Here is a 12,559-nt window from a genome sequence, read left to right on the forward strand (position 1 = left end):
TCCTGGCCCCTCCTCCCAAATGCTGAGATTATAGACATGGACCACAACACCTGGCTTGCTAGTCTTTTTTATTTTAGTCATTTGCAGGGTGGACTGGACCATAGAGTGTGCTGACTAACCAGGTGTCTATAGGATACTTCTCCTAGGAAGCCCACTAGCTTTCTGAACTTTCCTAACCTCTGTGCTGAGGAGCAGGTTGGAGTCCTCTGAAAATGGCAGGCCCGCAGGGTGTGGTGGCACACACCTTTTAATCCCAGCACTCAGGAGGCAGAGATAGGAGAATTGCTGTGAGTTTGAGGCCGCCCTGAGACTCCATAGTTAATTCCAGGTCAGCCTGGGCTAAAGCGAAACCCTACCTAAAAAAAGAAAAGAAAAGAAGATCTGGGTGTGGTGACACACGCCTTTAATCCCAGCACTCGGGAGGCAGAGGTAGGAGGATCGCCTAGAGTTCAAGGCCACCCTGAGACTACAGAGTGAGACCCTACCTTGAAAAAAAAAAAGAAAGAAAGAAAGAAAGAAAGAGGGTTGGAGAGATGGCTTAGCGGTTAAGCGCTTGCCTGTGAAGCCTAAGGACCCCGGTTCGAGGCTCGGTTCCCCAGGTCCCACGTTAGCCAGATGCACAAGGGGGCGCACGCGTCTGGAGTTCGTTTGTAGTGGCTGGAAGCCCTGGCGCGCCCATTCTCTCTCTCTCCCTCTATCTGTCTTTCTCCCTATGTCTGTTGCTCTCAAATAAATAAATAATGAACAACAACAAAATTTTTTTTTAAAATTAAAAAAAAAAAGAAAGAAAGAAAAGGAAACCTGAAAAATCCAGGCCCTATGAGCCCTAGGACTGAATGCTTCCAGCCTTTGTTCCTGCCATCTTCAGATGCCCAGCTCTAAGAGGCTGGCACTCACACTGAAGCCGTGGTCAGAAGTGAGGGGCTGGTATGACCTGGCCCTGCCTGCTTGGCATGCAGAGCAGAGTGTATAGGCAACTGCACCCCTGGGCATCAGGGGGACCTCCTGGCTTGAGTACCAGGGGCCCTATTCTACCTCAAGGCTGAGTCTCAGAATTCCTTACCCATCGGCCCCTTTCCCCTACTCCAAACTCAACAAGGACTAGTTAAACTGGCTTATTCTTTGCGCATTCACTAACTAGCCCACACCTCCACAAGCCCCTCCCCTCCAATGGGCAATAAAAAGCCCAGGTGGCATTTTCTTTCTCTTCTTCTGTCCCTCTTTCCTGAAGGTGTATATTTCTCTATACTGTATTCACCTATACTGTATTTCTCTATACTGTATTCCACGTTCCCTCCCCCCCCACCCTTGGTTTTTCGAGGTAGGGTCTCACTCTAGCCCAGGCTGACCTGGAATTCACTATATTGTCTCAGGGTGGCCTTGAACTCACGGGCGATCCTCCTACCTCTGCCTCCTGAGTGCTGGGATTAAAGGTGTGTGCCACCACACCTAGCTTTTCTTTTATATACATACTTTTCCTCTCTCCCCACTCTCTTCCGTTCTCCCTCTCTCTTTCTCTCCCACAGCTCACACCCAGCTCCCTTCCCCGCTCAGCCACCGCACTCTGTCACTTCTGGGGTGGCGGTGCTCCCTGCCCTTCCCTCGCCTAAACCTCCCACTCTGAGCCAGTAATCAGCTTCCTGTTCTTAAAAGCCCACCGTGTGCCAGAGTCGCTACCTCAGTGACACATTGGTCAGGGAAGGCCTCTTAATATAAGGTAGCTCTGCCGAGGTCTGAGGAATTGGCAGGGTGGTTAGAGGGCATGCTGCCAGGGCAAAGGGAAGTGTCAACAGGGCCCAAGATGCTAGGGCAGGTCAGATGGTTGTCTCCCTTTGCCAGGGTGGCACCAGTCTCACAGTTCCCGAGTCCAAGATCAAGATGCGTACCCGGGCTCAAAGATGAACACTTCATTACTGTTTTCTGCATACCTTTTCAATGCCCCATCCCCAGAGACACTCATGCTCTGAGGTTCTGGATTTGAAAGGCACAACTGAACCAGTCATAGGCTGCTTTGCTCTGAGGGAGGTGGAGGCCTAGGTCAGTACTGAGCAAGAAAGGACACAGGCTGGGGGACAGATGGGGGGGCACACGCCTTTAATCCCAGCACTCAGGAGGCAAAGGTAGAAGGATCACCATGAGTTCGAGGCCACCCTGGGACTATATAGTGAATTCCAGGTCAGCCTGGGCCAGTGTGAGACCCTACCTCGAAAAAAAAGAGAGAAAGAGAGAGACATGGTCTGGTTTAGATATTAGCGGTGCCCCCCCCCCCCCCACGCTACCCCAGTACTTCTGGAGAGGAGTTAGCATGGGGCTGGCAGGGCATGCTACTATGAGGGCAGGAGCTAGGTGTTGGGCCTGGGTGGCAGTGGAGTCCTAGAGCCACTGATGATGAGGGAGGACTGAGAGGAGAAAGAAGTTGAAGAAAGGTTTGGGGTACGGCCCTGAGCCCTGTCTAAGGAGGTGCCACCTGCCTGGGTCAGTCCTCATCCAGCAAGAGCCTACTGCGTGCAGCGTGTCTCTGTGAGTAAGACACGGGCTGCCCGGACTTGCTGACTCGGCCCCACTCCTCCAGCCCTTCCCCTTCCTCCCTCATGGGGAGCCTGACCCCCACTTGGACAAACATCTTGTGGCTATTTCCGCTTCGCCTGCCCGGAGCCCAGCCTGGCCTGAACAAACACTTGGGACCTGTGTTTCCTGCCTGGGCTCTGGGAAAAGCCCAGCCGGGGACTGCTGAGGTCAGCCTTGGAGGGAAGTGTGGAAGGAAGAGGCACTAGGTCCTGCGGGGCAGCCCGTCTCTAGAGCCCCCGTCCCAGCGCCCTGGGCTCCAGGGTGCCACTTGGTGTGGGCCTTAACCCCCACTATGGCCTGTATGTTCCCTGGAGGACCATGGGGAGCTGTAAAACCCCTGCCTAGACCCACCATCAAGTGGGAGTGCTGGGGGGGGTGTTGGGAGGAGGCTCAGGGGGGCATCACACATCATCCATGGCCCTTCCCCTCTCCTCCGGCACTAGTATGCCTGGAGGAGAACGCTGTCAGACGGCCAGGCGGGTTTAAAGCTAGTTCCAGGTGAACCAGAGGGTGGAGGCAGCCCTGGTGGGGTCAGGAATAGCATCAAGGAACCTGGCCCCAGTCTGAGGTCCTGGGGCCAGTGTTCCATGGGCTGCACCTCCTGTCCTGTTCCCATCATTCAAGAGCCTCTGGACCTCCCTGTCTTCTGTTAGGAACCAGACTGGGGTGGGCAAAGGGGATATGTCTGGCAATGGGGCATACGGGGAGGAGCTGTAGGGAGGTGTGAGTTCCCAAGTGCCAAGTGTGGGTGTGGTGGCTGGACAGGGAGGCCCTGCAGACCCTCCTCCCTCTGTCCCCATTAGCAGCTTCAAGACCACCACAGACATGGCTGGAGCGAGGCAAGCTGTTGAAACTAGGGTAGCAGCACAAAGTGGCTGGGATCTAGAAGGGACACTTGGTGGCCTTTACCTCACCCAAGCCGAGCTGGTGTCCCCACTCAGCCTCCTCCTTGGCCAGCTGAGCGCTTTGCCAGAGAAAACCACTCCAGCTGCAGCCTGAGTTTGTTTTTGTTTTTCAGGCAGGATCTGGGAGTGGAGACAATGGGATTAATGTGGGATTTTTTTTTTTTTTTTTTTTTTTTTCCTTATGAGCAGTTTCTCCTCATCTGGGAGCTTTGGGGCTAGATTCCCACCTCGGCTTCCTTCCGGCCTCAGGCTAGAGAGGATGGGTGTGGGCCAAAGGGAGGTCTTCACAGGGCTGGGGAGGGTCGCCTGGGCGACCTGTGCTCCCTCTGCTGTAGCTTGGTACATGCTGTTGTCCCTGAACTCATCCCTGACAGCTCTTCTGTGCTTTGAGAAGACACCGTCCCCCAGGCCGTCCCTCCCTGCCCCATCAAGACTAGGCTGCTGTGCGCACTCTCCTGCCTCTGGAAGTTACAGGCCCCCCTGCCCTGTGGACTGGCATGTTGGAACGTAGCTCTCCCCTCTGTGTGAGACCAGGCCAAGCACTGGGTCAAAAGATGGCTCACAAGAGGGTGCCAGATGAGTGGAGCCTGGGCCCAGCCTGGACTCCTGGCCCTGAGTCTGCTTGGGGTCTTAATAGTGAGGGAGTTGGGAGGAAAAAAAGAGAGGAAAGCCAGATTTATGGAGGGGGCAGAAGGTCAAGGTGGGACATTGGAACAGATGGGCAGTTCTGCCTGTGTGTATTTGGGATGTGAGGTTGCTTCTCTGAACCTCAAGTTTTCTTCTCTGCAAAATAGGAATAACAGCCTCAGCTGGCATAAGGTGACCAGCACCAGTGAAGAAAGCCCAGGGAGCCCAAGCTCAGTAAGGGAAGGCCTTACTGGGCAGGGCAGGGCAGGGGTGCTGAGGTCTGGGCTCTTGTTGTGAGGTCAGTGTCATGGAGGTGGGGAGAACAACCCCCATCCCCCTGCAGTCACATCTCACCACTCACCTGCTGGTACCAAAAACAGCATGACCTCCCCCCCCCCCAGCCTCCCCACCACCACCATCACCATTGCATGCCTCACCTTGGACATCCCAGGGCCTTGCCACTGAATCGTGGTGGGGACTCAGGCCCTCCGTAGATCCTGTTGCGGCTGTAGTCCTGTAATGGCTTTCCCAAGTTCCTTCCCTGTCACTCCGACCTAGTCCAGCCTGGGAAGGCACTGGTGTTCCAGAAGGGTGACAGCTCTGACCTGTGCTTCATTTTGTCCCATGCTCAAGTCTTAATGATGATACAAGGGAGGCAGTGGGTGTCACCCACCCACTGAGTACTGTCTTTGTGCTTCAGGTGATATCAAAGATAGGTCACCAGAGCTGGAGAGATGGCTTAGCAGTTAAGGCACTTGCCTGCAAAGCCAAAAGACCCAGGTTCGATTCCCCAGTATCCAAGTAAAACCAGATGCACAAGGTGGTGCAAGTACCTGGAATTTGCTGGCAGTGGCTGGAGGCCCAAATATGTCCATTCTTTCTCTTTGCCTCTTTCTCTCTCTCTTTCAAATAAATAAAATATTTTTTGAAAAAAAGGTCAGCTGGAGCTGGGAAGCAAGATAGAATCATATCCAAAAATGAGCCTACTCTCCATTGTCAAGCTCCCACCAATCGTGGGCTACAAGAGGACCTACACATGTTACATTCTCTCTAAAACAAAACAAAACAAAACAAAACAGCACACACAAGGGTTATACCATTTATCTGGTGCTAACTTTACTCTGCGTTGGAGAATTTGCCTCTCTTTTTCAGATAGATGCAGATCCTAAGGAGAGAACCACCTCATCATACCTCCAAAAGCCCCAGCTGAAACTAAGGATAATTGGGGAAACAAGCAAGAGTGCTGTTTTCTTGGTGAACCTGGTACCAGCACAAGGGTGAAGAAGATAGATACAGAGAACAATCAACTTCTACCAAACCAGATATCCAGAGATACGGAGGCTCCCAAGACCTCATCACTGAAGCAGACCTAAAATGAACCCAACGTGGCTCAGGGAAATTTGTGGAAGAGAGGGCAGAAAGAATGTCAGAGCCACACATTGTGTCATGATACACAGAGACATTGCCTCCTACCCATAACTGATGGCTAACCTCACAAAGCATGACCCATATTCCCCAACGAGTAGGGTCCCTGCAGAGGGGGGAGATCAGGGAGGAGGCTAACAATGATACCAATTTGACTGTATTCACTGAGTACAAACTAATAAAAAAATAATTTAAAAAAATTTTAAAAAAGGTCAGTCTGGAGCCGTCACGTGTAGTGCATCAGAAAAGCCTAAAGATTTAGATTGCAAGAAACAAACTTGAAGCCGTGTTTGGAAGACCTGTATTACAGGTAATACGTCAATTTGTAAGACAAGAGTCTGAAGTAGCCACTAGTTTCGTTCTCGAAAGATCTCTGAATCCTGTGCAGTTACTTGGGTGAGTGGGTCATGACCCTGTCATGAAACAGGTGGAAGGAAAAAAACCCAGTCGCAATATTTTCTTTAGCAACAAATGAGATGTGGTGATCAGGTGACAGTGAAGCTTACCAAATACATGCTGTCAGTCAAAAGACAACATGGCACAGAATATCAGTGTTCCGGCCAGGCCTCAGAAATGTGACTTATTAGTATGTGAAAACGGGGTTCTAAACTTATGTGGAAGAGAAAGTAGACTATGGTGACTACATGGATAAAAATAATGTGCAGCCGGGCCTGATGGTGCATGCTTTTAATCCCAGCACTAGGGAGGCAGAGGTAGGGGGACTGCCGAGAGTTCAAGGCCACCCTGGGACTACATAGTAAATTCCAGGTCAGCCTGGGCTAGAGTGAGACCCTACCTCAAAAAAACAATAATAATAATAGTAATAATAATGATGATGATGTGCAGCGACAAGCAACAACAATCATAGCTGATAACATTGTATTTCTGAGTGACCAGAAAAAGCAGTAGAACAGAGGATTCTTCTTTGGCCATTGTTTGGTATAGTCTCCTTTTGCAAATCATGTATAGCTTATAGTTTCTAAAGATACATATTTAAATGATTTTTTTTAATTTTATTTATTTATTTGAGAGCGACAGACACAGAGAGAAAGACAGATAGAGGGAGAGAGAGAGAATGGGCGCGCCAGGGCTTCCAGCCTCTGCAAACGAACTCCAGACGCGTGCGCCCCCTTGTGCATCTGGCTAATGTGGGACCTGGGGAACTGAGCCTCGAACTGGGGTCCTTAGGCTTCACAGGCAAGCGTTTAACCACTAAGCCACCTCTCCAGCCCTTAAATGATTTTTATATTAAAAAAAACACCTTTTTCCGTTGGACTTCTGAAGGCTACATGGGTCACCAGCAGCTCTACTGGAGTCTCCAGCGAAAGTTCGGCCACGGTTCCCACTCTTGCTGCATCTGCTCCACACACCGTGGCTGATGGGGAAGTACGGGCTGAACATGCGCAGGCAGTGTTGGTCCACAAAGGACATCGGCGTAATAAAGTTGGACTAAGCGACTTCCTAGAATGGATTATTCCAAGACCATACATCCAATGAAATATCATGCTAGTTCTTTGTACATAAATGAATTGTGAAACCTTAAAAAAACAAAAAGGATAGAATCCAGGCATGGTGGCGCACGCCTTTAATTCCAGCACTCAGGACGCAAAGGCAGGAGTATTGCCATGAGTTCAAGGCCACCCTGAGACTTCATAGTGAATTCCAGGTCAGCCTGAGCTAGAGTGAGACCCTACCTTGGGGGGGGAAAAAAAAAAGGTCACCAACAATCACTGTTTTCTGTACCCAGTGTCTCCAAACACATGCATGAAACTTAAAACCAATATCAATGTCCAGCAAATAGCTACTGATGCTTATGCCTCCTGTCTTGTGTGCCTGGCTATGCCCCCAAGTGGTAGCCTTACAACAACCAGGGGAAACTGAGGCACAGAACAAGACAAGGGCTGGCTGAGAGGCTTCAGCTCAGTGGTTCCACTGACTCCACCTGTGATGTGACAAGGTTCTGGGGAAAATTCGGGCAGGTGGCTGCTCTGGGCCTCCATCTCCCACCCCAACTGAATCTGTCTGTCTGAGTCTGTCCCTTGGGGCAAGGAAAAGGTGCTGGGCCAAGATAATCCAAGTGACACACCCCCAAGCCCTGTGGTTCCCCAGCTTCCCTGGCTGCCATTGCTGTGCCTTGACATCTGACCTCATCCTCAACTTACAGCATCTCACCTCGCCAAGCTTATTTTTATTTTTTAAAATATTTTTATTTATTTATTTGCAAGGAGAAAAGAGAATAAAGAAAATAAGCACACCAGGGCCTCCTGCCACTGCAAACAAACTCCTAGGTCATTAGGCTTTGCAAGCAAGCACCTTTAATCACTAAGCCATCTCTCCAGCCCTCCCCCTAGTTTATTTATTTACTTTTATTTATTTGTTCTCATTTATTTGTTTTTCCAAGGTAGGGCCTCACTCTAGCTCAGGCTGACCTGCAATTCACTATGTAGTCTCAGGGTGGTCTCAAACTCATGTATAGCAATTCTCCTACCTCCACCTCCCAAGTGCTTAGATTAAATGCACACGTCACCATGCCCAGCTCCAAGTTTTGTTTTGTTTTGTTTTGTTTTGTTTTTGAGGTAGGGTCTCCCTCTTGCCCAGGCCGACCAGGAATTCATTATATAGTCTCAGGGTGGCCTCGAATTCATGATGATCCTCCTACCTCTGCCTCCCGAGTGCTGGGATTAAAGGCGTGCGCCACCACCATCTCTAGAAGCTGTCAGTGTTGTCTTGCCTCCCCAGGACCCTATGCCTAGGACGTCCACTATTGAGGACAGTGCATAGCTGAAGCTGACGGCTCCTCAGAGCCCAGGTCCCGGTCCTGTACTTCCTTGCATGCAGGGAGGGTCCAGCTCTGGAGCAGTGGGGAAGTGAGACTAGAGAAGCTAGGGTGGGAATGACACGGGTCCACTGAGGAAGCGAAAGTGCTCCAAGTCCTCCCACCTCTGACAGGCTACCCACAGCTGGCCTGCACTACCCAGTCTCTGGGATTGGGACTGCCTCATTCAGCCAGAGCCACCCTGGCAGACCCAGGAGCCCCAGGCCAATGTGAGGGAGACCTTTGCAACCCCCTTGATCCCAGCCTGGCTCTTGAATGGAGGATTGGAAACTGAGGCTCAGCAGGGAGAAACGACTATTTGTGGGTCGAGGCTGGGTTGGGACTAGAACGTCTACTCTGACCCCTCCATCCTAGCCAGCTCCACACCTCACTGTGGCCCCTGAGACTTGGGGTCCAGAGAAATCTTGAGGTCACACTGGGTTCATCCCCAGCTACCCACTGATGTCTGTCCTTGGAAGCCCTGGTCTCTCTCTGTAATATAAGGCCAGCAACCAGCAGGGTGTGGTGGCACATGCCTTTAATCCCAGCACTTGGGAGGCAGAGGTAGGAGGATCGCGGTGAGTTCGAAGCCATCCTGAGATACATAGTGAATTCCAGGTCAGCCTGGGCTAGAGTAAAACCCTACCTTGAAAAACCAAAAATAAAAAAAAATAAAAACTAACTAACTAAATAAAGGCCAGCAAAACCCTTTTGTGCCCATAGACAGTGAGTGCGATAATGGCAGGTGCAGCCTGCAGATGGCCCAGCCCCTGTCTGGGTGAGTTGGGCTGGAGGTTTGGGCCCCAGATACCGGCTGGCAACACATCTGTACTGACCTCACCACTTCCGGGAGCTACGCCACTGAGGCTGAGGCTGAGGAGAGGGTCTCCGCTCCTATCTTCCTCCAGACTCTTTCCTGCAGCCCAGGAGGGGGCCCGCCCTTCCTTCCCGACCTGATCATGAGTTCCATCACACCTCAGGTGCCGTCCTGCAGGCCTGCTCAGGCCATGACTCACTTCCTCTTGCCTAGAGCTGGAAATAGCTCCCTTGACAGCTTGGCTGGTGTTGGGGGCTCCATCTGAGAAGGCTGCCCCCAGTCTGTGCCTCAGCAGGCTTCACAGCCAACATGGACAACCCACGTCGGTGTTCTGCCCCACACCAGACAACCTGAGGCTGTGGCCACTGCCCACATGCAGATGCAGAGGCACGGACAGAGAGCTTGTCCTGGGATCCCAGCAGTGTACGGGACCAAGGGGTTCCCTGCCCTCTGCTGCCTGCAGATAATCAAATTATCACCTAACTATGTGCAGAAGGCTCTGAGAGGATGTGGGTGGCAGGGCAGAATCCTGCTGGACTGGTGGGTGAGGCAGTCACACTGGGGTCACATGAGTGCCTGGACAAGGGAACAGGGACCCAGCCTCATGTGAGACAGCCAGCTGTAGTCAGTGGCTGCTCTCAAGTAAGGAGAGATGGTGTCATCCAAAAGTCCCTAAAGACCTTCCAAGTTCCTCAGCAGAAACGCTTCAGCCATCTATAGCCATAACCTATATCCTGCCACCCCTCACCTCATTTTTCCGTTGATCCCCACAGCCCTCCCCCCCCCTCCCTGCAGCTATTGTCTTGACTCTTGCTCTGAATGTCAGCCCCTTGGGGCAGAGATTTTGGCTGTCCTGTTTGTTTCACTGCCGCATCTGGATCCTTAGCATGGAAGGCGCTGTGCTGCGCACAGCAGGAGTTCAAGAAATGCGTCTGCAGAGTGAGAGAACGAAAGGTGGGGTTGGCTGGTATGAGGGCAGTACCTATCCCCACTGCCCCCGGGCTGGGTGGGGCTCTCTCTTTTTTTTTTTAATGTATTTTTGTTAATTTTTATTTATTTATTTGAGAGTGACAGAGGCAGAGAGAGAGAGAATGGGCGCGCCAGGGCCTCCAGCCACTGCAAACAAACTCCAGACACGTGCGCCCCCTTGTGCATCTGGCTAATGTGGGTCCTGGGGAATCGAGCCCAGAACCAGGGTCCTTAGGGTTCACAGGCAAGTGCTTAACTGCTCAGCCATCTCTCCAGCCCTGGCTGGGGCTCTCTTGCTCAGAGTCCACCTATAAGACTGGACCAGAGGTTGGGCAGGGGTGACATTGCTCCCCTGAGTCCTGGAGAAGCAGCCTCACCCCACGTGCAGATGGGGACTCTGCCTGGGTTCCCAAGGTGGGGGTGTGCCCAAGCCCAGGCACACACTGCATGGGTCTCACACTGCCCCCCCACCCCACTGTGGTATGGGGAAGGAACTGTCATCATGTGTCAATCTTGAAGAAACACAATCATCCTGCCTGGTCAGGGCATGGGGGATTCCTTGAAAGGTGGGAGTGGCAGGTAGGGATGTCACGGAGGCCGCGACCTCTCTGCTGTCTACCTTCCCTGGAGGCACAGAAGCCATCTGTTCACCTCTCCATCCTCCTTTCACACTGGTAAGCCTGCTGTGAGTCTAGCTTCCCCCGGTGAGGTGGGTGCACAAGTGCGCCCCAACACACAGTTTTTGAAATGGCCCCTGGGTGGCAGAGGGTCCAGAGTCAGACATAGATGCATGGTGTGGGGTGCAGACATGGAATCCCACAGGGGTTTGGCTAAGAGGAGCTTGGTGGGAGGTGGGTAGAACTGACGGCACTGAGGGGGTTTCTGGGCCTTTGGGACTCACAAGCTGGGGAAAAATGAGTAAGTCTTGGGGGAAACACGGGCAAAAGATGGTGGCTCATCCTGAGACAGGGAGCTGCAGTCGGTGCTGCTCTCAAGCAAGAACTGATAGTGTCATATGAAAGTCCCTAAAGACATTCCAAGTTCCTTAGCAGAGATGACGCGTTAGCCAAGGAAATGTAGGCTGAACCGCTCAAGTTTCAAAGCTGTGCTACCTAAGGTCAGAGGCTGGATTGCACAAGGCCAAAAGGCTAGACCATCCAAGACCAGAGCAAGACCACTCAAAGACTGTATAAGCCCAAGTTCAGACTGAAACCTCTGAAGCAGAGCGTGGCTACCAAGGCTCATAAAAATCATAGAGTCCGGGATGGAGAGATGGCTTAGTGGTGAAGGCATTTGCCTGCAAAGCCAAAAGACCTCGGTTCAATTCCCCAGGACCCATGTAAGCCAGATGCACAAGGGGCGCTTGCATCTGGAGTTTGTTTGCAGTGGCTGGAGGCCCTGGAGCGCCCATTCTCTCTCTCCCTCTCTTTGCCTCTTTCTCTCTCTCAAATAAATGAATAAAGTTAAAAAAAATCACAGAGTCCATAAGCTACAGAGATGGCTCAGTGCTTAAAGGCACTTGCTTGCAAAGCCTGGTGGTCTGGGTTCAGTTCCCTACTACTCATGTAAAGCCAGATGCACAAAGTGCTTCATGTGTCTGGAGTTCATTTGTAATGGCAGGAGGTCCTGGTGCTCCATACTCACTCTCTCTATGTCTCTCTCAAATAAATAATTTTTTTTTCTTTTTCAAGGTAGGGTCTCACTCTAGCTCAGGCTGACCTGGAATTCACTCTGTAGTCTCAGGGTGTCCTTGAACTCACAGCGATCCTCCTACCTCTGCCTCCCAAGTGCTGGGATTAAAGGCGTGCGCCACCACACCAGGCTAAAAAATACTTTTTAAGAAATCATAGAAGCTGGGCGTGGTAGTGCATGCCTTTGATCCCAGCACTCGGGAGGCAGAAGTAGAAGGATCACTGTGAGTTTGAGGCCATCCTGAGACTACAGATTTAATTCCAGATCAGCCTGAGCTAGAGCAAGACCGTGCCTCAAAAACAACAACAACAACAAAAATAGAGTCCACCAGGTGTGGTGGCACACACCTTTAATGCCAGCATTTGGGAGGTAGAGGTAGGAGGATTGCCATGAGTTGGAGGCCATTCTGAGACTACATAGTGAATTCCAGGTCAACCTGTGCTAGAGTGAGACCCTACCTTGAAAAACAAACAAACAAACAAACAAACAAAATCATATAGTCCATGAGGAAAGCCTTCCTCCATTCCCAGGGACGGCAGGATCAGGCTGTGGCCTCAATAGAACAAGTCTTTTTTTTTTTAATTTTTAACTTGTTTTTATCTATCTATCTATCTATCTATCTATCTATCTATCTATCTATCTATTTATTTATTTATTTGAGACAGAGTCTGGAGGGAGAGAGAGACAGACAGAGAGAATGGGCGCCACTGCAAACGAACTAACGTGAGACCTGGAGAATCG

At 51.3% G+C, this 12,559-nt stretch overlaps 2 pseudogenes; both read left to right on the forward strand.

The window, feature by feature from the left end:
• Positions 1-2,860: 2,860 nt before the first annotated feature.
• LOC123454663 lies at positions 2,861-6,434 on the forward strand (annotated as a pseudogene).
• Positions 6,435-6,814: 380 nt separating this feature from the next.
• On the forward strand, positions 6,815-6,978 carry LOC123454568 (annotated as a pseudogene).
• Positions 6,979-12,559: the final 5,581 nt, after the last annotated feature.

This window comes from Jaculus jaculus, chromosome 14 (assembly GCF_020740685.1).
Source record: "Jaculus jaculus isolate mJacJac1 chromosome 14, mJacJac1.mat.Y.cur, whole genome shotgun sequence".
Lineage (NCBI taxonomy): Eukaryota > Metazoa > Chordata > Mammalia > Rodentia > Dipodidae > Jaculus > Jaculus jaculus.